The 26477-nt window shown below is 47.3% G+C and overlaps 1 long non-coding RNA gene across 1 annotated transcript in view; it reads right to left on the reverse strand.

The window, feature by feature from the left end:
• The window catches only part of LOC115278757, a 219107-nt gene that overhangs the window by 174917 nt on the left and 17713 nt on the right, over positions 1-26477 (reverse strand). The window contains exon 2 of the long non-coding RNA XR_003903083.1: positions 22783-22871. This is a non-coding gene — a long non-coding RNA (uncharacterized LOC115278757). The remainder of the gene's footprint in view (positions 1-22782; positions 22872-26477) is intronic.

The following is a 26477-nucleotide window of genomic DNA, read 5'->3' on the forward strand; positions in this document are numbered from 1 at the left end:
AAAAAAAAAAACACATCATGTAATTTCTGTCCTTGATGGAAGATGGCAGAGAGGAAGGGAGCTCTGTAAACTTTGTCTTACTTCCTTTTAATATAGTGTTAACTCCTATATATTTCTTAAAGAAAAGATTTTTATTTTAGTTGCTTTTTACATTGTGAAAAAAAGCATTATGCTGTATGAAATTTTCTGAACGTTTTCTTCCTTGACTTAATATTAATTACTTTGCTAAGATTCACCCATATTGCTTCATGTTACAGAGATTCATTCACTTAAGCTGCTTTGTAATACTCCTTTGTGTGATTATGTCACAGTTTATGCATCTGCTCTCCTGTTCATGGGCATTTGGGGTTTTTTCATTAAGAAATGAAATTTAAATCTGTTTTAAAATTTAAATGTAAATTCAAAGATCCAAGAATAGCCAAGATAATCTTGAGTATATATATTCTCCAAAATATACATATCTTGAAAATACAAACCCTCTAAGGGTCTCATATTCATAATATATAAAGAGTATCAAAATTCAGAAGGAATATAACATGACATAAGAGAAAGGTGGGCAAAAGACTCAAATACTTCATAAGAAGAAATATCCAAGTGACCAATAAATATATAAAAAGATGCTCAACCTCATTAATGTTCAAAGGAACACAAAATAAAGCCATAGTGAGATGTGACCTCACACCCAACACAATGATGAACACTTCAATGACTGACAACACTTCAATGACTGACAAAAAGTGTTAATGAGGATGTGGAGAAAGTAAAATCTGAAATGTGTTGGTGAGAACGTAGATTGGTACAATCACTTCAGAATACTAGCAATATCTACCAAAGTTGACCATACATGTACTCTGTGGCCCAACAATTTCACTACCAGACATACAGCCACAGGAAATCTATGCACATGTACACCAAAAGACATATATAAGAATGTTTATAGAAGCACCATTTGTCATAGTTCAGTGCTGGTTATAGATGTAAATCCTACCCAATGGCATAGATACTTTATGCATTCTTCATCATACCTACACCAGGATGTAAGAGAGACTTGAACATGCCTCTCCCCAGAAAGGGTGTATGATGAGGGTATTTCTGGGCATAGTATGGCCAGAGGAATCCCCAACACCCTTAGAAAAAACGTAATGACTTTCTAGAATATCAATGTGGGGAACTAGTGCTAAATATCCATTCAACATGACACTTTTCTTTAAATGAAAACAAAATTGCACTTTGGCTTCTAGGTACTCAACTTTGATTAATCATCATCCTTGCTTATGACCCTCTACCAGCATTATTTCATGCATGGCTTGCCTGTTTGCTCATTCATTTATTCATTTACATATTCATTCATGTTTGCTCTCCATCCAATTCCAAATCTAAAACAATATGAGTAACATATCTGTGTGTTCCTCACCTAGCCCAGTCCCCCTCTCTGCTCCCCATCTGTACCACAGGTAATCACTACAGCAAAGCTTGTGTTTCTCATTCCTTTGCTTGATTTTCCAGTTGTATCACCTATATGTGTATGCTTTGTTTTTTTTTTTGTTTTAATTTTGAAGTTTAGAAAAGTTAGGATACTGTACCGTGTATAGATTTCTAAGACTCATTATGTTACTAAGATTCACCCATATAGTTACGTGAGGTTCATTCATTTCCACTGCTGTAAAATATTCCATTCTGTAAAGATATCATAATTTATTTACCCATTCTTCATTCTGTGGGCTTTTGGGTTGTTTCCAAATAGCACTGCTGTAAGCATTCTTATTCACGTCCTAACACCATCACCTCTCACAGCTATCACTAAGACTGTGTTGTTTCTGGACATGTATTTCTGGGAATGTGATAATGATTATAATAATAATAATAATAATAATAACAATGTGATGGTGACAGCAGACATTTGTCTGACATGGTACCTGTGACAAAGCACTTTCATCAACCTTATCTAATTCAACAACTCTAGGCACAGGCCAACCTATCACAGGGTTGGGAAGTGGCCAAATCCATGGTTTCCAGATCTCATTGAGTGCATTACTCTGATCCACTTTAGGATCTCAGGATTTAATTATCATTTCTGTCACTGTAAAAGCTAGTGTCATCACAACACATCATTCAAAATCGGTGGGACATTTTATGTCAGTGGGCATTTGAGGAAACAGGAATCCACAAAGGCCATCGGAGAGAGTCCAGGCCTGGTGTCATATCCAAAGTTCCTTTTCCCCTTCTCTAGTCACAGGTTAGAGGTCCCAGAGCTGCCAGGATGTAGGACTCCCCCTAGTACCATCCACCAAGCTTCCTTTCTCTCAGGATGTGAGCAAGTCGCCCTTGACCCTCTGCTGGCTACCTGTGTCTGCCAGTCCCTGGGAGGCCAGGCTCAGCGGCAGAGTGCCAGCCCTTCTCTGCTCTCCATCCCCATCACTGAATAATGAATACCAGCTAAGTGATGGGCTGGTGCCAGCGACCTCCTAGCAAATCTTCCCCCTGGAGTTTGGATCAATAACACTTAGCTGCTCCTTTTAAACTTGGAAGGCAAGCAGCTGGAAACCCAGCCTGGGCCCTTCTCCTCAGGGAGACGCTGTTCTGATAGCCCCCAAGCCCACCCTCACAGATTCTTGCTGGTCTCCTACCCACCATGGGGTGTGGGTGCAAGAGTGTCTACAAAGGACTGACCACCCCTCTGTCTGCAGCCCAAGCCCCCCATCTCCCAGTAGAATGTGACTCTTAACCTCCCTTTCCAGGAAAGGGCTCTTGTCCTGGGAGCTCAGACTTGGCCAGCCCACAATGGCTACAGGGAGACTCTTCTGGATACACTGAGAGCCATTAATGTCCCATAACCTTGATCTGCTTGGTTTGGAATTAGGGAAGAGAAGAGGGAAAGGGGGGACATTTTCACATAGATGGCTGATTCAACAACCTTGGTTATGCTCCGTGTCTGGTCTAGGCACTGTCAAGTCCAGGCTGGTTCTGAGAATCACATCCTGTTGTCCTTGAGGGGTCATGTTGCAGAGTTGAAGGAACAGCAACAGCTCACAAAGGGCTTCCTTTGTGCTAGGCTCTGCTCCAAGCACTTTTACAACTCTGAATCCTCACAGTAACTCAGGGACATACTATGCTCTCTACCTCAGAGAAGAGGAAACTGAACCACAAAGAGGTTAAGTGACTTCCCAGGGTCACAAGGCTAGGAAGCATTGGAGTCAGAGGTTAAAGGCAGGTAGTCTGGTTCTAGAAGTGTGGTCTACATCAACACACCAAGCCACCTTCCAAGATACTCCACCACCTGGGAAAAAACTGAACCTCTAGAGGGAGGTGTTCTTGACTGAATGCAGCTGCTATCCACCAGCAATGTGAAGGGCAAGGTTCTCAATCTATTTCTCTGAGTCTCCCCTTTCCTTATGTGAAAAATAGAGATAACACTATCTCAAAGAGTTGTTGCAAAAATAAAAATGAAATAAAATACAGTGTAGATGTCCAATAGGTATTAGTTTCCTTATTGAAGGACTAGAGTCCCACAATCCTCACTGCAAAGGCAGGCCTTCTGATGTGGGGCAGGAAAGCCCAGGCCACATTTTGGGATTTGGTATCACCTCCCTGGCTTGGCATCCCAGCCTCTCCCTCTTCTGTGGTCTCTATTTTCAGGTCCCTCTTGCTGACACTTTGCCAATATCCTGGCTCTCTTCAAGAGCAGGAGGTTAAACCACTCTCCTCCCCGGGCCCTGTGACCCCACCAACCACCCTGGCCAAAGACCATACCAGCCTATGTACACATCTGAGACCACTCTCCAATGTGGGCAGGGCCTGTGCTCCTCCCGAGGAAGGTGGTTTGGCCACATGATTTGGGACACACTGCTCTGCTGGTGCACAGCTTAGACCAGTGGCCAAATGGGCTCCTCAAAATGGCATTCCTCCTTCACCTTGACATAAATGTCCCAGCAGACCTCATGTAGGTTACATAATGCCACAGAGCAAATTGTCCCAAATGTAAAGACTTAATACAATAGTAATCATGTATTATCTCATGGTTTGGGTCAGGGATTCAGATACACAGAGGGGATGTCTTGACTCTGCCCCATGAGGCCAGGAGCCTCAGATGGAGAACTTGACGGCTGGGAGGCTGGAAACATCTGAAGGCTTTATTAGGGCAAGAAGATCCATGTTCAAGGTGGCTCACACACATGACTACCAATGAGGTTCCTCTCCACGTGGAGAGCTTTGCAGGGCTGGCTGAGTGTTACAGTAGCTTGCTTGAGTTTACACAGCAAAGTACCTCAGACCAGGGCCTTAAACCACATAAACTAATGTTTTTCACAATCTGGAAGCTAGAAGTCCAGCATCAAGGTACCCACATGATTACTTTCTTCTGAAGCCTCTGTCCTTGGCTATAAATGTGTTTTCTCTCTGTGGCTGAGCGTGATCTTCCCTCTGCATATCTGTGTCCTAATCTCCTTCTCTTAGAAGGACAGTAGTCATATGGCCCACTCTAAAGACCCCCTTCCACTTTAATTGCCTTGTTAAAAGGCCTTGTGTCCAAATGCAGCCACATTTGAGTTATTCCAAGTTAGGACTTCAACATATGAATGGGAGGTGGGACACAATTCAGGCCATAACAGGTGCCTGTGGGAATGGTGGCCTCCCCAAGAAGGGGTGATTCCAGAGACCAGCTGAAGCTGCAATGTCTTCCATGGCCTAGGCTCAGAAGCCACACCCATCACTTCTGGACTCTCCTACCAGAGACACAGGTCAGCCCTATTCAGTGTGAAAGATGCTATGTAAAGACATGAACACCAGGAAGCCAGGATGCCTGGGGGCCCACCTGGAGGCTAGCTACCACAGTTGCACAGATAAAGGCTTTGTCCCACATTACGCAGAGGAGGAGAACCTGTGCGTGAGAGCAGCCTCCTCAGGAAGACAGAACCCAGGGGCACCAAGTCCCATGGCCCAGGCTTCTCACACCTTCACCCAGCAGAAAAAGTGTGTCCAGAGACGGAGCAAGGAGAAAGGGCTGGAAGCACTTCTCATACTATTACCTCCTGAGGAATAAAATTTCCATTCCCTCAATGGGAACCTGAGGCTAACATCCCCGCTGTGAAGACAGACTCAGTTCTGGCCCCTGTCTCTCCCCATTTGCTCCTCCATGGGTCTGCCATGAGCAGCATCCGCCAAGTCTCAGGAAGAGTGGACACTTTCAAGTGGACACAGATAAATAAGATACACAATGTGTACGAGGAGCTATATGGTAGCCACAGCATAGAACAAGTGACAAAATAACAACAACTCACAAGTTAGATCAGGATTCTTCACGCCCAGAGCACACTGACCTTCATCACGGCCAGAAAGAGGAGGCTCTATTCCTTTGTCCTAAGTAGATGTGACTTAAAAGCAGAATCGTGCTATTCTTTCTCTCTTATCTGGTTAATGTGCTGAGAGAGAATCACGGCCATCTGGCATCTGCTAGATAACCTACTAGCATGGAGGTCAAAGAAATCTGTGTCTGGGACCCAGGATGATATGTAATTCATTTGCGGAGTCCTCACTGGGTGTGTGTCTGTAGAAACACACTGTAAGCTTGAGATCAGTCCCAGCACAAGCCTGACTTAGAAAAGAGCTACTCAGCTCTGGTGGAGGCTGGCCTTCTCCAGGTGGATGCGGCTTGTTCATGACCTGGCACTGATGTCAGAAAGCACAGCTCTCTGTCCTGCCTTGGAGTCGATCCTCTGTGGGGCTGCCAGCCTCTCCCTCTTCCCTCGCCATGTATTCCCAGGGCTTCACACCAAAAGGCGAATTCTCCCCACCTATTACCTTCCTTCTAAGCTAAAATCACCTGGCCCAAGTTTATGGAACAAGAGGTCATTGACTGCTCATTCTGCAATGGTCCCTTCCCTTCCTCAGAATCTTTGAGCTTGTTTTTAAGTTCCCACACCCACACCCCCTTGGAGAGCAGGGGAGGACTCCTCAGCCCCAGCTGGCCACCTCTCTCATTCACCTCATCCATCATCCAGACAGGTGAGCCCTCGAGAGAAGCCACAAGCAGGACAGGGGTAATTAGGATCCATTAAGGAGATGGTGCTGAGCTGCAGCGGGGGACCATTCATTCCCCAGCCTCTTCTAAATGAGCCTGCTGTCTACACCCCCTACCCCCACTGTTCCTGGGGAGGCTGAGGCAGCAGTGGGGTCAATGAGCATCTTGAGGATGGAGACCCAGATTTGAGATGAAGAACCACAGGCCACATTCCAGCAGAGAAGGGAGAGGGCAGGGAGCAGAGGAGGCAAAGCATGCCCCCCCTCAACAGGATGCAACCTAGGGGCTGGTTCCTAAGTCAAGACCTCAGCAAGAGAAGCCACACTCTGCTCTGAAGCTACTTCTGGCACCTCCCATGTGGCCCTGTCCAGGGCGGGCTTCTGCTGCAACAGAGGTGGCAGCTCCGAGGCGCCTGAGCTCCCTTGGTGCTGGTGCTGTCGGCAGAAGGCCCCTGCCAGAAAGTGGATGTGCTCCTTGGGAGGGGTTACAAATTAACCTCTCAGCAGTCTCCTCAAGCACCTTCTTCCTGATTAATTTGTCAGACTGACTGCCACCCTGAGAGAATGGCGACACTCAACAGCCAGACGCGATTTTTTTAATTGAATCATTAAACTTGGCAGTGGGCACAGTGGTGGATGGCAATGAGGTGGAATGTAGACAAAGGGCTGAAGTGTGAGAAGCACCACCTGGAGGAGGACCAAGGTCCATGTTCCCCTTTCTCCTAAAGCCAGGCCTGACTCAGTTGGAGGAAGAGCAGAAGCACCTGTCCCAGATGTTGGGACAACCCTGGAGACAACCAGTGTCCTGCACACGCTCATGTGCCCTCCTTGCACAAGGTCATGACTGATCTTTCGCAGCTCCCAATCTTTAGACAGTACCAACCACCAGAAGCCCTCAAGAAGCCTCTGCAATAGACTCTAGTTGTCTTGTCTGGGCAGCCCCTCCCTCCAGGGCAGTGAAGAAGCACATGTGCATAGCCACGGACCCAGACGTTGGCGTGTAGAGAAGCGAACAATGATTCCTAAACTGAGGTGCGGTGCCCTGCTATCCATGACCAGCTCCCTCCTTGTGGTGCTGGGAGCACATTTATGTCCATCTTGTCTCCAGCAGATGGGCCCAGAGATGTTGAGTGACATGCCCAAAGTCCCAAAGCCAGTAAGTAGCAGAGTCTGGGCCACTTCTTTAATCATAAGACCTGTTCTATCATCTAAACCCCAGCAAATCATCTAAACATTCATAATCCAGTCTCTCCTTCTGCGTCTGATCTCCTCACTCATGCATTCATATTCAGTCACTCATTCAGAAAATATTTCAGAGCTGATAAGAAATGGATCTCACCTTCTTGACACCAACATGCCACACCCTCAGTGGTGGCATTCACTCAGTGGTGGGACAGCAAGGTGGCTGAGCCATTTTAAGCCATGGAGACACATGAGCAAGGAGTTACTAAAGTGAAGTCTGATGGATGAGGGCCCCAGACCAACACATTCTATGGTTTTGAATTCTCCAAGAAGAGGCCAGAAACAAAACTCTTCCCCTTCAGTCATTTATATCTCTATGTTAAAAAGCAGGAAGATATATTTTGAATATAACGCAGTGGTTTTTAACATAGGCATAAATGCGGTCTGAAATGTGCTTGTTGGGTCTTTAGCAGTAAGGGCCATCGTCACCCAGTTCCATAATGTCTGGCTGGGTCATGTCTGAAAAGAGCGGGCACACATCATGATTCAGGACCACAGACAGCAGCATAAGCCACTCGCACTCACTAGCCTGAATCCTGGGGCCCAGGAAGGACCCTGTGGAAGGTACTTCTCAGCTTCCAAGGCCCTCACAGAACAAAGCAGAGTCAGACTTGAATCTTGGGTGCCTCTCTCTGAGGGAGGCTCCTGCAGGATCCAAGCTACCTTTGCTTTTCTTTGCTGGTTTTAGTCAAGAGAAGCAGTTAAGCTCACATGAGACCAGGAGATGGAAGAGGCCAATTACTAATTGCTGAGGGGGGGAAAACATAAATAATTGTACAGAGGCATGATATGAAGTATAGAGGGACTAATACTTCAGACAGGCAGAAACTTCTGAATATACCGTGAGGCTCCCCAAGGCTGAATGGCAGTGAATGGACGCACATTTGCATAATAGCTTTTTTGTTCCCTTTGTTCTTTTGTTGCTGCAACTAATTGCTTTTAAGCACCCAGTTATTTCCTTCCTCAGTCCTCTGAAAAGAAGGAGCCCTCGAAATCTGTAAAATGCGGACCTTCTCCAGCACAATGCAGTTCTACATTTATGAATTTGGAGACAAATTCATAATCAAATTTATGAAAGGAGACAAAGCTTTTGATGGAAACAGTACTAGAAACCTTTCCTTTGGCCCCTTTAGGAAATGGGGTGTGGGGGCTTTCCTCCCATCTTGGTTTCCCAACTGTCCCATCCATGATTAGAAAGGCCCTCGGCTTAAGTCCCCACAGTCACTCTCTAGAACTTCTCCATAGTTTTGTAAGAAGGAGCCCATATTTTCATTTTAGCACTTGGTCCTGCAAATTATATCTGTTTCCCTGAGTGAGGTTTGGCCAGGATGTCAACGGACTCTGGCGGCCAAGGAGACGTCACGCAACAAATCATCCCACTAGTTAATCCATCACACCATCTCTGTCTCCTGTGGTAGTCACACAGCTCCCCGGTACTCTCCGTGGCCCTGACTCATAGAAGAGGGCTTAAATCCTGTTAGTCGGGGCACAACTTGATGCCAACCTTCCTGACCTCAGTGGACAATCTAGCCTGGCCCGTTCATGAAGTGATGGAACAAACAGAAGCATAAAGATTTTTGTCTGGATGGGGCTCTTAGTAGTTGAAGTCATTTCCTTTGTGCAGAAGCCCTGAGTGAGCGGAGAGGGATTTCTCTGGTCCTGGGGACTCTAACATACCCATTAAAGGAGCATGGGACTGCACTAGTAGGCTGCCCATTCCTGCTTCCTCCCAACTTCTACACTGTTAGATAATCATCATTAATCCATCTCAACAACAAGCATCAAGAGATGACTCCAGTCTGTGCTGGGCAATGGGGATACGGTGGGAGAGGTAAGTCTATACTTGCATGGATCTTATGGTCTCATCACAAGTGAGACCCAAATGCCACATACATCCCCATGTACAATCACGAGGAGAGGACAAATTCCCACATTCCTGCCTTAGAACCTGCCGCTATCCCACCTCGAAGGTCTACTTTTTTCTGCCAGCCCATGCCTTGTTAACTTGTCCTCCGGAATCCAGCTCAGGATTTCTACCAGGAGTCCCTCTCCATCTAACTCCATATGGGTCACTCCTCTGTGCCACTGAGCTGCTTCTATGCCACAGGCACCTGGGGACTCAAGTGTTTCTGTGACTACTTGTGTTCTTCAGTTCTTCCAAGGACTGTAGGGTTTCTTGGCTTGATAGGAAGTGCAGAGACCTGGAATCTGTGTTCTCTTGTACCCTCAATACTGAACAGGATGCAGCGGGAACTATTTGCTGACCACACAAACCCACCACCCTCTTCTTCCAGGCCAGCAGATCCTCATTTTTGCTCCCACATTCACTTTCCTTGGGGTCCATGTCCTTGGGAAAGGTAACCCTATGTCTGTCTATCCTCCTTCCCCAAGCCGACCAGACATGGATCTTGCTCTATAATGATCCCATTCTTCTTCCACCATTGGGTTAAAAGGGTCATGTGACCTAGTCTTGGCCAATAAGATGTGACAGGAATGATGGGGTAGCTGCCACAAAATAAAAAATAGTTTCAATTGCCAAAAAGAGACTCCTGTGAAGAAATGGTCCTTGATCACAGGTTAAATAGACATTAACCAACTTAGAACCCACCCTACCTACCTCCAGGATTCTTGTTGTGTAACTTAACAAATTTATCACTTAATCCATCATTTACTTAAGTTTTCTGTTTCTTTGGAGCTAAAAACATCCTAAATGATTAACAGGGTTCTGCCTATCAGGTTTGCCTTATGAGTTTCTCTGAATAAATGTTGGGCACAGGGCAGGCAAGCGATAGAGGGCACTGGGACTGAGCAAACTGGACTGTTTGTAAGGAATGTGGGTGGCCCAACAAAAAAGAATAGAGGTGTCCAGATGTTTCTGAGGTTTGGTTCTCATTCTGTCCCTCACTGTGACTGACGGGATGGAACAAGGGACACTCAGGCATTAAGGAGGAAAATCCTAATCTCTGTTGCATCATGAACTAAAGAAACTCAATCTAGACCACCTAGTTGGAACCAATCCCACTTAAAACCAGTATATAAGAAAAGTTTGTCTTTGGTGAACCACAATTATTCTGTATATAAATCTGCTCAACTCTTCGATGACAAGTTCATCCTAGGTAATCCTGCTCGGCCCCATTTTCTATTACCTATTTCTTGCTCAAGAAAGGGCCCTACCCAGGAATAGGGACACTTGCATTTTAATTATTATTAAAGAAAATATATACAGCCAAAAGAATGCATTTCTAATGGTGGAATTTCAGACCTTATCAAATTCTAGATGGTATACGTTTAGACAAAGTGATGCTCCTAAAATCCCACTGTATCCAACCCATCTCTCGTGCTTGAAAGCAGACCTCACTCTTGCCTTACTCTGCTGTGACAGCTAAGCTTAGGTTAGCTGTCATGACTCTGCCTACTCTCTGCCCTTGGGCAGATTTTAGCTGACCCCACTGGTCAGTGAATATTTTCATTTGCCCCAATTAAAAAGGTCTTAGCTTGTGAAAGGGAAAGAAAGGAGGGAATGAAGGTCTGCAGGCCTGGGTCTGGCAGTGACCCATCCCCTCATCCCCTCCAGGAAGCAGGAAGAAACAACAACAAATCAGTTTAGCTAATGCAATTGACTGGTCGCAGGACTCTGGCCACCCCCAGCAGAGTTAGGAAGCTCCCGGATGTAACAGCCCTCCTCAGCATTCCCTTGGCTTCAGGGAAAGATGGAGGCCGTGGGCTGCAGGTCCTTCGTGTCCTGCATTTCTACATCTCACTTGTGGCCCTGCTGTGAATGTCCAGCCTCAAAAAGACCCAGGAGAGGGGCTCACCAAAGAGGCATAACTGTTGCCAGGGAGACAAGAGAATGGTGAGGAAGAGACCCAGGCTCCTCTGCCTATTATTAAGCCTTCAGAACAGAAGGGAGGGGGAAAAGACTCTGGTGCAAGAGGCAGGTTATCACCTTCTAAGCATGAGTCTCAGTCTGGAGGCTTCTCCTGTGTCTACCCAGTTCATCTCAGTGGCCTTTCCCCAAAGTGGTGCTCTGCTCTTCACCCTGCATCTAGACTCAGTTCAGCTTGTGAAGTGTCTTTGAAGAAAGGGCAATGAAGACTTCAGCAGTGCTTCTCCTGGAGCAAGTCAGAGCTTCAGAGAGGAGCTGGGCTTCCCACGGGGCTGGCAGACCGCCCCAACAACTCTGCCACTTGCCCGGACCATCGGTGGCTTTTAGAGAGGACAGAGCAGGCGGAAAGGGCTTGGAGAGCAGGTGCCAGAGGCTCCAAGACCAGACAACATCAGCAGCCACCTTGTCCACACACAGATGAGAGGAAGACAGCATAAGAACAGGCACTGTTCCAAGTGGCCACCCCAGGGCTGGGGGTCTGGTGTGGAAAAGGTGCAGGAAGGTAAAGGCGGGGTGGACTGATTTCTCTGCAGTGAGCTAGAGGGCCACACCATGACCAAATCCACCTGCGTGCTCCCAAGTGCAGTGGCACTTCGTGCCCTGGAGCTAAAGCCACCAGAATGCAATGCTTCGCAGGCCTAGCTCAGGGAGTCACGTTCCCTATTTTGGCTCCACTAGCCTGAATCCGCTTGGCTCCTGGCACTGTCTCCTTCATATCGGTGAGGGCTCTGAAGAGCTGTGGGCTGCCTGTCCTCTCCTAACATAAGGTGCCTGGTGGTTCCCAGGCCCTAAGAAGCATCACTTTAAATTGGAAAGATCTGGGAAGCCTGGGTGGCTCAGTCAGTTAAATGACTTCGGCTTAGGTCATGATCTCACGAGTCACGAGTTCAAGCCCCACCTGGAGTCTGCTTCGATACTGTGTCTCCCTCTCTCTACCCCTCCCCTGCTCACACTCTATCTCTCAAAAATTAATAAGCATTTAAAAAAACTTATAAAATAAATAAATGGAAAGATCCTAGCACACACACCTCTGGCCCTATAGCTTTCAAGAAATACCTGGACACATTGGAATCAAACTGCGCTGACCAATACAACTTTTTGTGATGATGGAAATGTTCTGCCCCCGTGCTGTTCAGTACACAGCTACCAGCCACCTCGGGAGCTGGAGCAACAGAAGAACTGAATTTTTAGCTTTATTTCATTTTAATGAGTCAAAATTTACATTTAAAGAGCCGCATGTGGCCAATGGCCTACAGGATGGGGTAGAAAAAGTAAGTCCTCCCACAGCCAGTACCAGTGGGCACCAAGTAATGGGAATAACAGGCTACCCTCACCCCAAGGGGAAAACACCAAGGGAAGACAGCTTCTCAAGGGAATTCAAAGTCCCTTTTGATCAAAATGGACAACTTCTCAAGGGTATCTAAAGTCTCCACTCAGCGCCCTTTTCCTGCTGAAACTTCCAAGCCTCCGTGAGTTATACAACACCAGAAACACGTAGGGAAAGAAATGCCCGCACATCCACACCAGCTCAATAAGCAGGAAGAATGGGCACAGGGCTGGGGAAATGTCCTCAGCAGGCTTGCAGAACAGACAGCTTGGTACCCTGTCATTTTCCACTTAAGTCCTGCAGGGATTGGATGCTGAGAAAAAGAGGAAGATAACAATTAAACCCCAGTGTGCACAGATACGGGGGAGCAGGATAAATTGAAGTCTTGCCAAGCCTCTGTTTTGGGGACTCTGCTATGGGGCCATCTCACAGGTCAAAAATCCCCTGTAATAAGATCCTTCTGGGTTTTGCAAAGTGCCTGGATGGACTTTTCTTCTGTCGCAGCAAGTGAAGGTAAGACAGGGCCCCAGCACATTCACGTTGGGCAGTTCCAAGTCGTGCAAGGGGAAACCGCTGTCAGCTTCTTGCATGCACTTAGCTCAGGTAACCTACATGCGTTCTGGAAGTTGTTCCAGGAAGGAAGGCTGGGTATTTGGCAGACAATTAATGCAAGGCATGCATCCCAGGCAAATGGAGCTGAAAGAAGGTGCTGTGATTATGGGGGGAGCCCCATAGGACTCATCACCTCCCCCTTAAATCAGTTCTTTGTCCTGGGTTCTCATCTCAAGAAGACAACTACCATCTACTCACACACTGCAGAGAGGAGAGAAATCTGGCAGGGATCACCTCCGATGCCTCCTGGATGCCTCCTTTTCCCTCTCCTCCACTTCAGAGTGGTCACCAAGCCCTGCTGGTCCTACCCCAGAAATGCCCTTGAACCCCCCATCCAGACCCTCACTGCCCTCACAGGGCCCTGGCTGCTTCCCACCCAGGAATGCACCTTTGTGATCACCATCTCCCCAAACCAGCCCATCCTCCCTCACTTGCCGAGGAACCAGACTAAAAATCAAACCATGTGGTATCTGTCACTCACCTGCTAAACGGAGGTTCCATTTAACCTAAAGGAGCATGCCAACACTCCCCCAGGTGGCAAGCAAGGCCTCTAAGGAGCTGGCCACAGTGTTTCTCTCCAACGTCACCTCACGCAGGTCGGCCTGCATGGACCCACGCTCCAGCACGTTGCACTTCTCAGCATCTGCTCCATGTGCCTGTGTGTTTGCAGAAGCTGCCCCCCACCCCCGCATAAATGCTCTTCCCTTCCCAACAAACTCCTGTGCAACCTTCAGTAACCAGCTCGAACATCCCCTCTTCTGTGAAGCATTTTGGGATGCAGGTAAAATTGTATGCGTCTCTCCTCTGTGCTCCCACAGACCTCTAGTACAGAGTATGTTTATTTTGTTCCCAAAGTCTGTCTTCCCTTTAGATGGGGAGCTCTGGGCTTCTCAATGCCTGGGACTACGGTTTCTTGGTCATTTCTATTTTTGTGTTCTCCTGCATGTGCCTGGGGTATAATGACTACATGATGAATAAATGAATGAAAGGAAAGAAAGGAAAGGAAAGGAAAGGAAAGGAAAGGAAAGGAAAGGAAAGGAAAAAGGAAAGGAAAGGAAAGAAAAGGAAAGGAAAGGAAAGAAAAGGAAAGGAAAGGAAAGAAAAAAGAAAAGAAAAAAAAAGAAAAAAGAAGAGAAGAGAAGAGAAGAGAAGAGAAGAGAAGAGAAGAGAAGAGAAGAGAAGAGAAAAAAGAAAAGAAAAGTTCATCAGACTAAAACCACAAGACTGGACCTAAGCTTTTCAAGCCTTATAATGCACATGAATCACCTGAGAATTATATTAAAATGCACATTCTGACTCAGTGCATGTTCTGCATTTCTATCCAGCTCCCCGGTGATGCTGATGCATTAACCATGCATCGTGTTGACCACACATTCAGTTGTGAAGACACAGAGATCCCACAGGTGAGGAATAAATAAGCAAACAAAAGAACTTCATCCATTGTTCAATCATAGAACATATTTCAGCTTTTTAAAATGATGTTCTATTTAATAATATAGATATATGCTAAGTGAACAGGCATAGAAAAGATATAGAATAGAATCCCATATTGTTTAAATATAACTAGATACAGGGGCACGTGGGTGATTCAGTCAGTTGAGTGTCCGACTTCAGCTCAGGTCATGATCTCACACTCTGAGTTTAAGCCCCGCGCCAGGCTCTGTGCTGAGAGCTCAGAACCTGGAGCCTGCTTCAGATTCTGTGTCTCTCTCTCTTTCTGCCCCTCCCCTACTCGCACTTTGTCTCTCTCTCTCTCAAAAAAATAAACATTAAAACTGTAAATATTAACTAGATAGAATGACAGAATTTATCAGACAGATGAGGGAAGAGAAGGACAAAGGGAGGAAGGATGGAAGGACAGGGGGACAGGAGGAAGGAGGGAAAGAAGGGAGGAGGTGGAAGGGAAGGGAGGAAGGGAGGGGGAGGACAAAGAAACAAGCATATATCAAAATGTCTCTGAGGGATGGAATTGCAGGCATTTAAATGTCTTTCTTTGTAAGTATTTGAATTTTCCCATTTTCTTCAATAACCATGCATTCTTTTATAATACTAAAGTTATTTTAATCTTTAAATGCACTCTCCCACTTGCTGAGAATACGCCTACTCATTTACTACATTCCCTAAAAACAATATGGCAGCTGGGGGTCCTGCCTGGGTCCCTCTTCAGGGGTTGGTCCTTAGTCCTTTGAGAAAGGATATCATGAAGTCAGGCAACTGCTATGAAAAGTCTTCCCAGGCCACTGCCACCCCCCCTCCAAAATAGATGTTCTGAGCATCCCAGACCATGTGAGTTGTCCATCCCTGCCACTGACTGTGGGACCCCACAACTTACAGGGTGCCAGTGACAAGACCAAAGGTGACCCTGGGCCCTGGGATGGGGCCAAACACTGTAACTAAAGTAAGTGTGTGGTTTTACAGAGGAAACAGTGTCTTTCTGCATCCCTGACTGACAAGCCCATTATATTAGCATTCCCGTCATGTCCTCTGGATTCTCCCCAGGGCTCTTTCTTTCTGCACCACATTGTTTCACTCTCTCCCCCCTTTAAATGGTTTATTTTAAGTCCCTAAGATGCTGTCCTTAATAAGCCTTTCCTTCTTATACCACAGGGACACCCATCACCCTGATTATTTTAGTTTTTAAAATGGGAAAACAGGCAGAGCAGTGTAAGGACCCAGGGAGAGAGACACCAGGGGTCATGTTGTAGCTGTAAATCTGGGAGATCTCTTTTCCATGAGAATACTCTTTGACCTTATTCTTCTCTCTGTCTTTCCCTTATTCCTTTGGGAACCAAAACCCAGGGCCTTCTGTACAATCTTGAAAGCAGAGGTCTAAAGTGGGGGGGGGATGTATATCTTAGAGCGGAAGGGCTCTCCTGCCTAATCTAGCACCATGGGCTCCTTAAGCACATAACCTTTATGGGGTGCTGGGCCCAGCGTGCTGATAAACAAAGCCCACAGCCCCGTGGTGTTAGTTATGGGAACAGACCCAAAGCATCCAGTGACCTGAAGAATAAGCAGTCTATTTCTCCCTCTTGTAATAGTCCAGGGTGACTTTTCAGGTTGAATTCCAGCTCTGTGCCACATCATCATTTAGGGCCCTGGCCAGCAGCCGTCCTACTGTCTTCAGTGCCTGGCTTTCAAGGTTTCCTTGAGCCATTGTCATTCTCGTCAGCCAGAAGGGAGAAAGGGCACAGAGGAAGCACTGTGGGAGGTGGTGATGGGCCAGGTCTGGAAGGGGCACTCATCATTTCTGTTCACGTTCTGTTATGAGATCTCAGTCCCGTGTCCAAACCTAACAGCAGGAGAGGGAATTTATTCTAGCTGCATGCCCAGGAAGATGACGGACAGACAGCAGTTTCCACTGCATTTTATTACCTAGAGTCAGATTCCAAACTTCAGGTTCATAAGCAATTATTGAGCACCTACAATGTGCCAGGCACCATACCAGGAATTAGAGATTCAGAGACAACTAAGACACAGTCCTTGCCCTTGAGGGTCCCTACTCAGGGGAGGTCCACACTATAGAGAACAACTGAGACCCACAGCATAGGTTTTGGGAATGAGGAAACCCAGTCCCTGCACACTCATTAGTTGCGATACAGATAATAAGAAAAGGGATTCGTGCATACAGGGACTTGTGGAAACCTGCAGGTCATATATGGGGGCACCTATCAGTGAGCTGAGTGCCCCACAACATGGATGTGTGTGTTTGAACACGTGTGCACACACACACATGTATATATGTACATGCTTGAGTGTGTGGCCAGGTAAGAGAGAAAGAGAGGGTAATAAATGATACTCGGGACTACTCAACATTCTCAACTAACATGAGCATTTATTTTCTTTCTATCTTCAAGTCCAAAGGGCTGGACTATCTTGATCTACAGGTCTAACTTTTTCTCTTCCTTTAATATTTTCTCTTACCCTTAGACTCCTACCCAGAATGACTCAGCTACCTGTTAGAGTTTGTAAAATTCACTCCCATAATCCTCTAATCCAGTGTCTTAGCATCTCATCGTTACACACTTCTCCATCCAACAGTGAGAAAATGGCAGCCATGACTGGATGGGGCATAGTGCCTAGTGGTCCAGGCCCCACAGGGAGCTGAAAGGAAAGCCTTCTGCTTCAGTGCTTTCTCAAAGACCCAAACACATGGGCCTCAACGCCTATAGCATACCTGGTGTGGACTGAAACATTTCCCACAGAGCAGGCCAACAAACTGCACTGGGGTGCAGGGAAAACAGGAAAGTTGCAAGGAGACATAAGATCTTCACACCATTATAAACTCAGGGTAAGTGGGATGTCCTCATAGGAGGCGGGAAAAGAGCAGGCTCGCACTGGAGAAATGAACTGCAGACAGGCAACAACGAGTAGTTATAAGCTGAGGGGTCCATGAGTTTTCAATGTTTTTAGGCAAAGAACAGGATCCAAGGTATTTGTTTCCAAGGCTAGAATGGGACCTACTGCAAGACATGATGAAGACTTGCCAGCTGCAAGGCTTCTCAGAGAAATGCTAAGGTCACCTCTAGGTGACCCCACTCTGTCCCCAGATGAAGAGGAGCATTGGGTAGGCTCCAGCTTGCAAAGTCTAAGGTGTTATCACTTTCCCTACTGCAGAGGGAAAACCCCACTAGCCAGCCTCTCACCAGCACTCAGGCCTCTTCCAGCTTCTTGGCTGAGGGCTAGAGAAGGGAGCAGCCTGGGGTACAGTCAGATGAGGCCAGTCTCCCCTTGAGGCTGGTTGCTGCTGGGGAAGCTGAAAACTCACGATCATATTAACTATGATAATAAAAGTAACCACAATGATTCTTCCCACCTGCACAGTGCCTTTTAGCTAGCAAGACCCTTTCATTTCTACTGTCAACCCCACGTTCTTGGGTGGTGGGCCAGGTCCAGAGGAAGGGGTCCTCTGACTCATCCCTCACCTGCCCAGACGCAGACATCTCCACTGGCAGAGGAAGACGGCCACACAGAGTCAGGCCCCTACCTCTACACTTGCACTATGGCCCTTGGTTGGCTGTGCCCTTCCCACATGCTGGTGTGCCCTGTGCTCCCCTGATGGCCCCTGCCCTGGAAGGAGGCACTGTCGGAGCTCCCTGAGGCTAGAGGGATCCTCGGGGGACATTCAACAACTGCTCCTGCCTCTGGGAAGGACAGGCAGCTCCTGAGTCACTGCAGGCAGATGGGAAACTGTCCTATTTTTTCAAAATATCCACAAGAAATGCCACCATCTGCTTAGGTAGTCAAATGTGTCTGATGATCTGACAAGGCCAAATAGGAAACTGCGACAGCACCATTTACTGCTGGGGGCAGCAACTTCTAGTAGAACAGCACTTTCCAGTCTGCAAGGCACTTTCTGGGGAGCTTTACAGTTTCCAAGGGACTTAGCTGTGGAGCTTTAAAAAGCACTACTTGAGGGGCCCCTGGTGGCTCAGTCGGTTAAGCCTCTGACTTCAGCTCAGGTCATGATCTCACCGTTTATAAGTTCAAACCCTGGGTCAGGGTCTGTGCTGACAGCTCGGAGCCTGGAACCTGCTTCAGATTCTGTGTCTCCCCCCATCCCTCTGCCCTTCGCCTTGTCTCACTCTGTCTCTCTCAAAAATAAAAAATATTGGGGCGCCTGGGTGGCTCAGTCAGTTAAGTGTCCAGCTTCGTCTCAGGTCATGATCTCACAGTTCATGGGTTCAAGCCCTGCATCAGGTTCTGTGCTGACAGCTCAGAGCCTGGAGCTGGCTTCAGATTCTGTTTCTCTCTCTCTCTCTCTCTCTCTCTCTCTCTCTCTCTCTCTCTCTGACCCTCCCCTGCTTATGCTGTCTCTCTCTGTCTCTCAAAAATAAATTTAAAAACATTTAAAAATTTTTTAATAAAAAAATTAAAGAAATTAAAAGAAGCACTACTTTTACATGTGGATCCCATCCTTAATACTCTGAATGAGTAGCTGCTCTGGGGTGTGACTTGGGCTTTTTGTAGTTTTAAAAAGGTCTACAGAATAAGAATTGAGACAGGATTGAAAGCATCATATCATTACTTCCTTGAAGAAAGACTTCCCTGAAAGAGGACACATAGTTCTGCCCATTTATAGATGAGAAAACTAAGGCTCAGGACACCTACATAGCTTATCTAGGGCAGCACATTTAGCTTAGCCTAGACCGAAGAGCAAAATCCAGACCTACAGTCAACTGGTTCATGCTCCCCCATGCAGACACACTGCCCACACTTCCCATCAGAAGGGGTATGAGGAGGACACTAGGAAGTACAAAAATATACCTCCTGAGAGGGTGGAGACTGAGTCACTCACACCTCAGTTAATTTAATATGCTTTTAATGTGTTAGTCATGTCAAGCTTCTACATCACGTGTGGAGAGAAGGCAATCAATGAAATGAAGGTTATCCTTCCAAACCACGAACAGTGCCAATGGAAGACCAGCCCCACCCAAGAAAGGTCCATGATCCCTGACACTAGATCAGGACAATTCCAAACTTCTGATGATAAAAATCATCTGGGACACTTACTCAAACTACAAATTCTTTTAATTTTTCTTTAAGTGTTTCCTTATTTATTTTGAAAGAGAGTGGGTGGGGGGAGGGGCAGAGAGAGAGAGGGAGAAAAGGAATCCCAACATGATGGGGGGAAGGGGGAATCAATCTCAAGACCTTGGGATCATGACCTGATTCAAGACCAAAGAGTCAGACACTTAACCGATTGAGCTACCCAGGCATTTCTGCAAATTCATTTTAAATTTTTTAAAGAGAAAGAAAAAAACCTGAGTCAGAATCTCCAGGAGACGGGTTGGAGAAACAACGGCTTCAACCAGTGCCTCCGATTCTCACCATCACAGAAGTTTGGGGGAAATTGCTCAGGGCAGGGTAGTTGTTCAGGCATGTCTGGACTCCACCTCAGCACTCTCTCCTTTAAAGCTATCCTTGAGCCTCTCCAGGTGACAAGGTGTTCCATCCTAGAGCAAGATTTCTCACCCTTGGCATTATTGACCTGTGAAGGCAGATCATTCTTTGCTGTGGGGGGCTGTCCCACGCACGGCAGGAGGTTTAGCAGCATCCTTGGCTTCTAACCCCTCGATGCCAGGAGCCCCCCCAAACCCAGCTGTAGCTCTGATGTCTCCAGACGTTGCCAGAGGCTCTGGAGGACAAAGTCTCCCCAGCAGAGAACCACTGGTCTAGTAGAAAGGGTGGAAGCCAGGACCCCACTGGTCTCGGGCAGCTCTGCTGCTGACCCACCATGCACCCGGAGGCCGTACTTACAGCTTCCTGGAGCCTTCGTTCTATCCAAGAATCAGGGATGATGTCTGTCTTACAGCAGTTGTGAAGACAGATTATGAGCCAGAATATCAGAGTTCTGGTTTACTTAGTAAAAGCCATTGAAAGGTGGAGGGAATTCACCATGGGTCAAAGCAGCTAGGATTAATCCAACAATAAACACCATAAAGGCCTTGTTGTGGACTGAACTGTGTCCCCCCACCCTAAAAATTCACACGTTGAAGCCTGAATCCCTAGTACTGCGGAAGGTGACTTTTTCTGGACATAGGGCCTTTCAAGAGCTAATTAAGTTAAAACCAGGCCAACAGGGTTGGCTCTAATCCAATCTGATGGTGTCCTTCTACGAGGAGAACAAGGGGACAAAGAGATACTGTGTGCGTGTGCCCAGGGGAAGGACCATGTGAGGTCCCAGTAAAAAGGCAGCCATCTGCGAGCCAAGGAGAGGCCTCAGGAGAAACCAACCCCACAGACACCTCCATCGTGGGCTCCTGGCCTCCAGCACTGTGAGACGGTACATTTCATTGTTGAAGCCAGCTGGTCTGTGGCATTGGTTATGACAGCCACAGCAAACCTACACAGGCTTCTTCCTTGATCCTGCCACAAGTGCGATGACTCCAGAACCTGCTCTTGGCATTGACCGTCTCCACCACTCCTCCCCTGGACTTCAGGTCCCCCTACTCTTCCCTGGGAAGGGGACTGGGTAGCAGGAGGGAATGACACAGCTCCTCACATGCAGGTCGGTGGGGGGGGGGGGGTTAAGTAATCCTCCGTGACCAGTACATTCATGCTCTCTCTCCTCTCCAAAGCCCTTTCAAGGCAGCTTAACAACAGCACACAGGGCTGAACCGACAGCACAAACTCTTAGCTAAACACAGGTTTTCAGTTAAGGTAATAATATCTTAGCAGCCTGGGTTATGGTGATAAAAAGCCATCTAGAGGAAGGTGTGCTTTCCCAGTGCTTAATAATCAGCATTTCAGTAGCACCTGGTCAGAAATTTAATTTTCTGGAGAGGGCACATGGGGACCAGACTTTTCTTGATAGGTTAAGAGCCATACGCCACCCAGTGACCCTCGACTGACAGACATACAAAGATATAAAGAAAGCATGTCCTAATAATAGAACTAACCTATGGCAGTCCTGCTGGGGACCAGGCACTGCCATGTGTGCTGCGCCCATATCCTCCCACAATGACCTATGCAATCGGTACCACTGTGATCTCATTGCAAGGAAGGAAACTGAGGCATAGAGAGGTCACACAGGTTGCCCAAGGGTCAAAGCTAGTGAGGGGCCAGACCAGGAGTCAAAGCCACGGCATGTGAGGTCTTGAGGAGAGGAACTGAGCCCAGTTCATTCAAATTTCTGCCCCCTCCCGCCCGCCATACATGGCCGAGCCCACAGACATGCCCACTCCCACTACTCAAGGAGCGCTACAGGGTCACGGAAAGGTCATGAGCTCTGACTTCCATTGGGTTTAGCTGGGAATCCTGGCTCCTTCTGCCAACAGGCTGTGTGATCGTAGGTAAGTCACTTACTCCTCTAATCTTCAGTTTCTTCAACTGTGAAAGTTGAAGAACTATTTTAAGGGGAATATGAAAACACATTTGTCATAAAATGCCTAGCATGGCGCCAGGCATGTAGCTCCTCAATAAATGTATCATTCTCTTCCCCCTTCCTCACTTCCTGTCAAAATCCTCATCACTAACTCCTCAGGAGGAAAGCATCTCCCTGCCCTGTCAGAAATCATCCCCCAAGCCGGAGGCTTAGTAAGAGACAGCTGGTGTCTCCAGGTGCTCGGGCGACGGGCGCACCTAGCAAGGGGCTTGCTATTCTCCACACTGAATCCAGCTCCACAAGTTCCCTTCCACCCACCGTTGAGCATTCACCACACGCCAGGCTGTCCCAAGCTGCTGGATTCCTCCATGAGCAACACAAAGGTGGATTTGCCATCCTGCAAAGTGTGCATTCTAAACTGACAACAAACTGTGTCTGACCGTAGGCCCAGACGGACCTGGGGATAGAACCCATGTGAACACAACCCTGGAGAGTATGGAACATTCCAGGGGGCTGCATAGCCACCCTCCACATTGTCTACCCTGGAGTCATTCTCCTGCTCTAGGGATGGCATTCCACTGCATGGCCTCGAGTTAAGCCCTTACCCATCAGGAACACCTGGGAGTGAAAGAACTTCTCCGAGGAACACAGCACCACACCCTGTCTCTCCGACCCCCTGCAAGTCCTACAATGTGGATCCCGAGCCACAGAGAGCCGGTTTCACCATCTCTGCCACATGGGAGAGGTCTTCCGGACCTCCACTCAGAAAGGGGTCTGCGACCATCACTCTGGTGCCTCCATTTCCCTCCCTCTCCCTAGACCGTGAGAGCCTGGGGGAAGAAGCCCTTTTATGGCCAGGAAGCAGACACTTACGTTTTAGAAACCCAGCCTTCTCTGGAAAATGCAATGCCTCACCCTGCTGTCTCTGGATGTCATGGATACAGAGAGGAGTCATTTCTAGCCTTGGGGAGAGAGAGAAATTGAATCTACAGACATCTCATGGATCATCTTAGCAGCATCTCCGATATTAAAAAAGAGAAAGAAAAAAAAACCCACCAAAGAGGCAGCAGCCAAATTAATTGTTTTCCTGATTAACAAAATACAATTAAGCCCCAAATGCTGCTGCTCAGGGGAAGGTTATTCAGATTTTTCTAGGGGCCATTTTGGCCACAGAGCAATGACAGCTTCATTCTGATCCCTGCAAGACGGTCCAAGGGAGAAATTACGCCACAGACTCATTAGGGCCACGCTGTCTAATCCTCTCCAGAGAAGCCAGATCCATCTCGGGCCAGCACAACACCAGAGCGGAGGGAAGGGCTGCCACTGGGCAGCCAGAAGCCGCATCCCTGGGAGTGGGTGAGGGGAGAGGAGGTGCATGGGTGGTTGGTGGACAGGTTGGGCTCCTGGGAGAACAAGGACCCTAACAGTCTAGAAGGACTAGCACTGCTCCTTATGGAGACTAGCTCTTCAATGAATATTTGTTCAATTGGGAAGGAAAGAAAGGAAGAAGAAAAGGAAAAAGAGAAGGAGGAAGGGAGGAAGAGGTTGCTGTGCCTTCATGAAACTACATGTGAGCCAGTTTTGAAGGCAGTGATGACGATGATCATGATGATATGGTGATGGCATCTTTCATTTATTGAGCTCCTACTATGTGCCAGGCCCTCTGCTAAAGGCATCTACTGCCTCATTTTACCTTCTCGACAGTCCTGCTTATTTTATTTTTTAATTACTCATTTTTGAGAGAGAGTGTGAGCAGGAGAGGAACAGAGAGAGAGGGAGACAGAGAATCTGAAGCAGACTCTGCACTGTCAGCACAGAGCCTGATGTGGAACTCAAACCCATGAACTGTGAGATCAGGACCTGAGCCAGCCAGGCATCCCAATCCTGCTCATTTTTTTATGTAAGCTCAGAGAAGTTGAATATTTTGTCCAGGGGCACATCCAGTGAGTAGATTTACCCCCAAGTCTCTTGGACTCAACCTCCCATGTCATTGACTGAGGTCTCTTTGAGACCACCAGCCTAGGGAAGCACCAACACCCACAGGGACAGGGCTGAGCCACCTGATTCTGCTTCACCAGCCCTTTTCTCCTGGCCATGGGTTTCCATGTGGCTAAGTCACCACAGCTGTGGAACAGCTTGGGGCACATGTCCTGAAGATACTCTCCACCCTCATGTTGGTCTTCAGTGCAGAACCCACCTTTTTACCCATCGATATGGAGACAGTGGGAGGAAAGGCAGTATGAAAGAAGGAGGGACAGCCAATGGCAGAGGAGACCAATGAAGCAGGATGAGCAGTGCAAGCAGAGACAGCTTGGGGTTTTTAATCAGTTGGGGCCCAGAAACGCCACTGGACCCTGCCACACTACATCCCCACCAGCCTGGGCTCCAACCCTTTAGTGAGAAGACCCCGTAGACAGCCCTGTCCACTTATCCGGGGCTCACTATCCAAATTCTTCAGTCCTACAGAGAAACTCTGAGAGCCAGATCTGGAGCAGGCAAAGCCTCCCACGGAGGAGACTGTGAAGGTTTAAACAGGCGATGACACAGAGCTAAGAACTCTGATTCTCAGCTGGAGCTCCATCTCAACAGTGAAAAAGCATCTTAAACCACTTGACTTCATCTTAGCTCTTCAGATATTTTATGCATTAAATAACAGCTAGATCTTAATGAAAGCTAGTTACATAAATTTGGGGAAAACAGCAACAAAAGCACTTCTAATAACACAAGACATCAGCTTCTTTATTGTTTCATTGGCTCTCGGTGTGAAAGTGAGTTACTGGGAGCAAGCACTTCAGAGGGATACATAATTTTAGTATTTTTCATCTTACCATCAGAGGTACTGACTTCAGAGATTATTTACCATCAGCAAAGAACAATCCATTTCCAATATCGTTCTTCCCCCTGCCCAGTCTCCTTTTTTACTGATTCAACACTCATCAACTAATAAGGCGCATTGCTTACCTTCTTCCACAGCTCCGGGAAACACATGTGCCCCCAAAATTGCTCTTGAGCCACTAGACTCAAGACTTTTTTTTAAATTTTTGTTATTTTTTATTATTTATTTTGAGAGAGAGATGCAGAACATGAGTGGGGGAGAGACAGAGAGAGAGGGAGACACAGGATCCAAAGCAGCTCCAGGCTCTGAGCTGTCAACACAGAGCCCAACACGGGGCTCAAACTCATGAACTGCAAGATCATGACCTGAGCCAAAGTTGGACACTTAGCCGACTGACCCACCCAGGTGCTCCTAGACTCTAGACACTTAAAAGAACCACTCAGTAAGTCATACAAGGGTTCATACAAATTCCTTCATAATGCAGTCCAAGGAGATGTACTAAGGGATGGGGAGCAATACAGTGTTGTGACTAAAACCCATGAGCTGGGACTCAAACCCTGCTTCCACTGCCTCCTGTTTGGGTTTAAGAGACTAAAAGCATCTTAAGCCAACTGACTTCATCCCAGCTCTCCAGGTATTTTCCGTATCAGAGAGCAGCCAGACCTCAATAGAAGCTGTGAACCTGGGGCAAGCATCTAACTCAAGTTTCAATTTCCTCATCCACAAAATGAGGCAATAATGGTATCTACCATAAATGGTGGGGATGTTAATGTGCCAATCACTATAAAGCACCAGGCACCAGAAACCACTCAAGAGAAATTATGGTTATTAGATTTTTGTCACAATAAAAAAATAATAAAATAATGGGGCTAATCGGTTAGGAATGTGTGTCAGTTTTTTTTCTTCTGCTTTTTATTTATTTTTGAGAGATAGTGCAAGCAGGGGAGAGTCAGAGAGAGGGGGAGATACAGAATCTGAAGCAAGCTCCAGGCTCTGAGCTAGCAGTCAGCACAGAGCCCGATGCGGGGCTCGAACCTACGAACCGTGAGATCATCACCTGAGCCAAAACTGGATGCTCAACTGACTGAGCCACCCAGGCACCCCATCGTGTTCACTGTTATGATGAAATCCATGTCATGACAGGTCAGCAGAGAAGTGCTGAAATGAACATTATAAAATTGGTGTCTGTACCTAAGTTTCCTGGGATACCAATTGATGAGAGCTGCCTCTATCACTAGGCCCAGCCCAGTTCCTTCTCTGTGACTCGGGTTAGACTACATACACACTCTCAGAGGTCCCTTCCAGCTCTGACACTGTGTCCATGTGCAGGGGAGGAAGGCACAGGGAAGACCCACATCATCTGCACTTCCTTGGGAGAGGAGAAAATTCTGCTTGCAACTGACCATCTTAGTCCCGGCCAGCCAATCTTCCTCTAGTTCACATTCTTCCCTCCTGCATGAGGCTGCCCCAACTTTCAGGGGATGGGAGGCACCGGAATGGAGAGTGCCCTGTTGTCCCCTTGCACACATGCACACACGCACACATGCACATGTGCACACACATCTCCTCCTGTGCCTGATGACTCCAATGCACAGAGCAGGATGATTTAAGCCTCCTCTGGGGGCCATGTCTGCACCAGCTGGTGAATCAGTGAAAGATGCTGTTGGCCCTCCCACAAATTGTCTGGAAATGGAGAACAGCTGGATTTCTGGCAGGAAGAAGAAGAGAGAGA

Source organism: Suricata suricatta, chromosome 2 (genome assembly GCF_006229205.1).
Source record: "Suricata suricatta isolate VVHF042 chromosome 2, meerkat_22Aug2017_6uvM2_HiC, whole genome shotgun sequence".
NCBI classification, from domain to species: Eukaryota; Metazoa; Chordata; class Mammalia; order Carnivora; family Herpestidae; genus Suricata; species Suricata suricatta.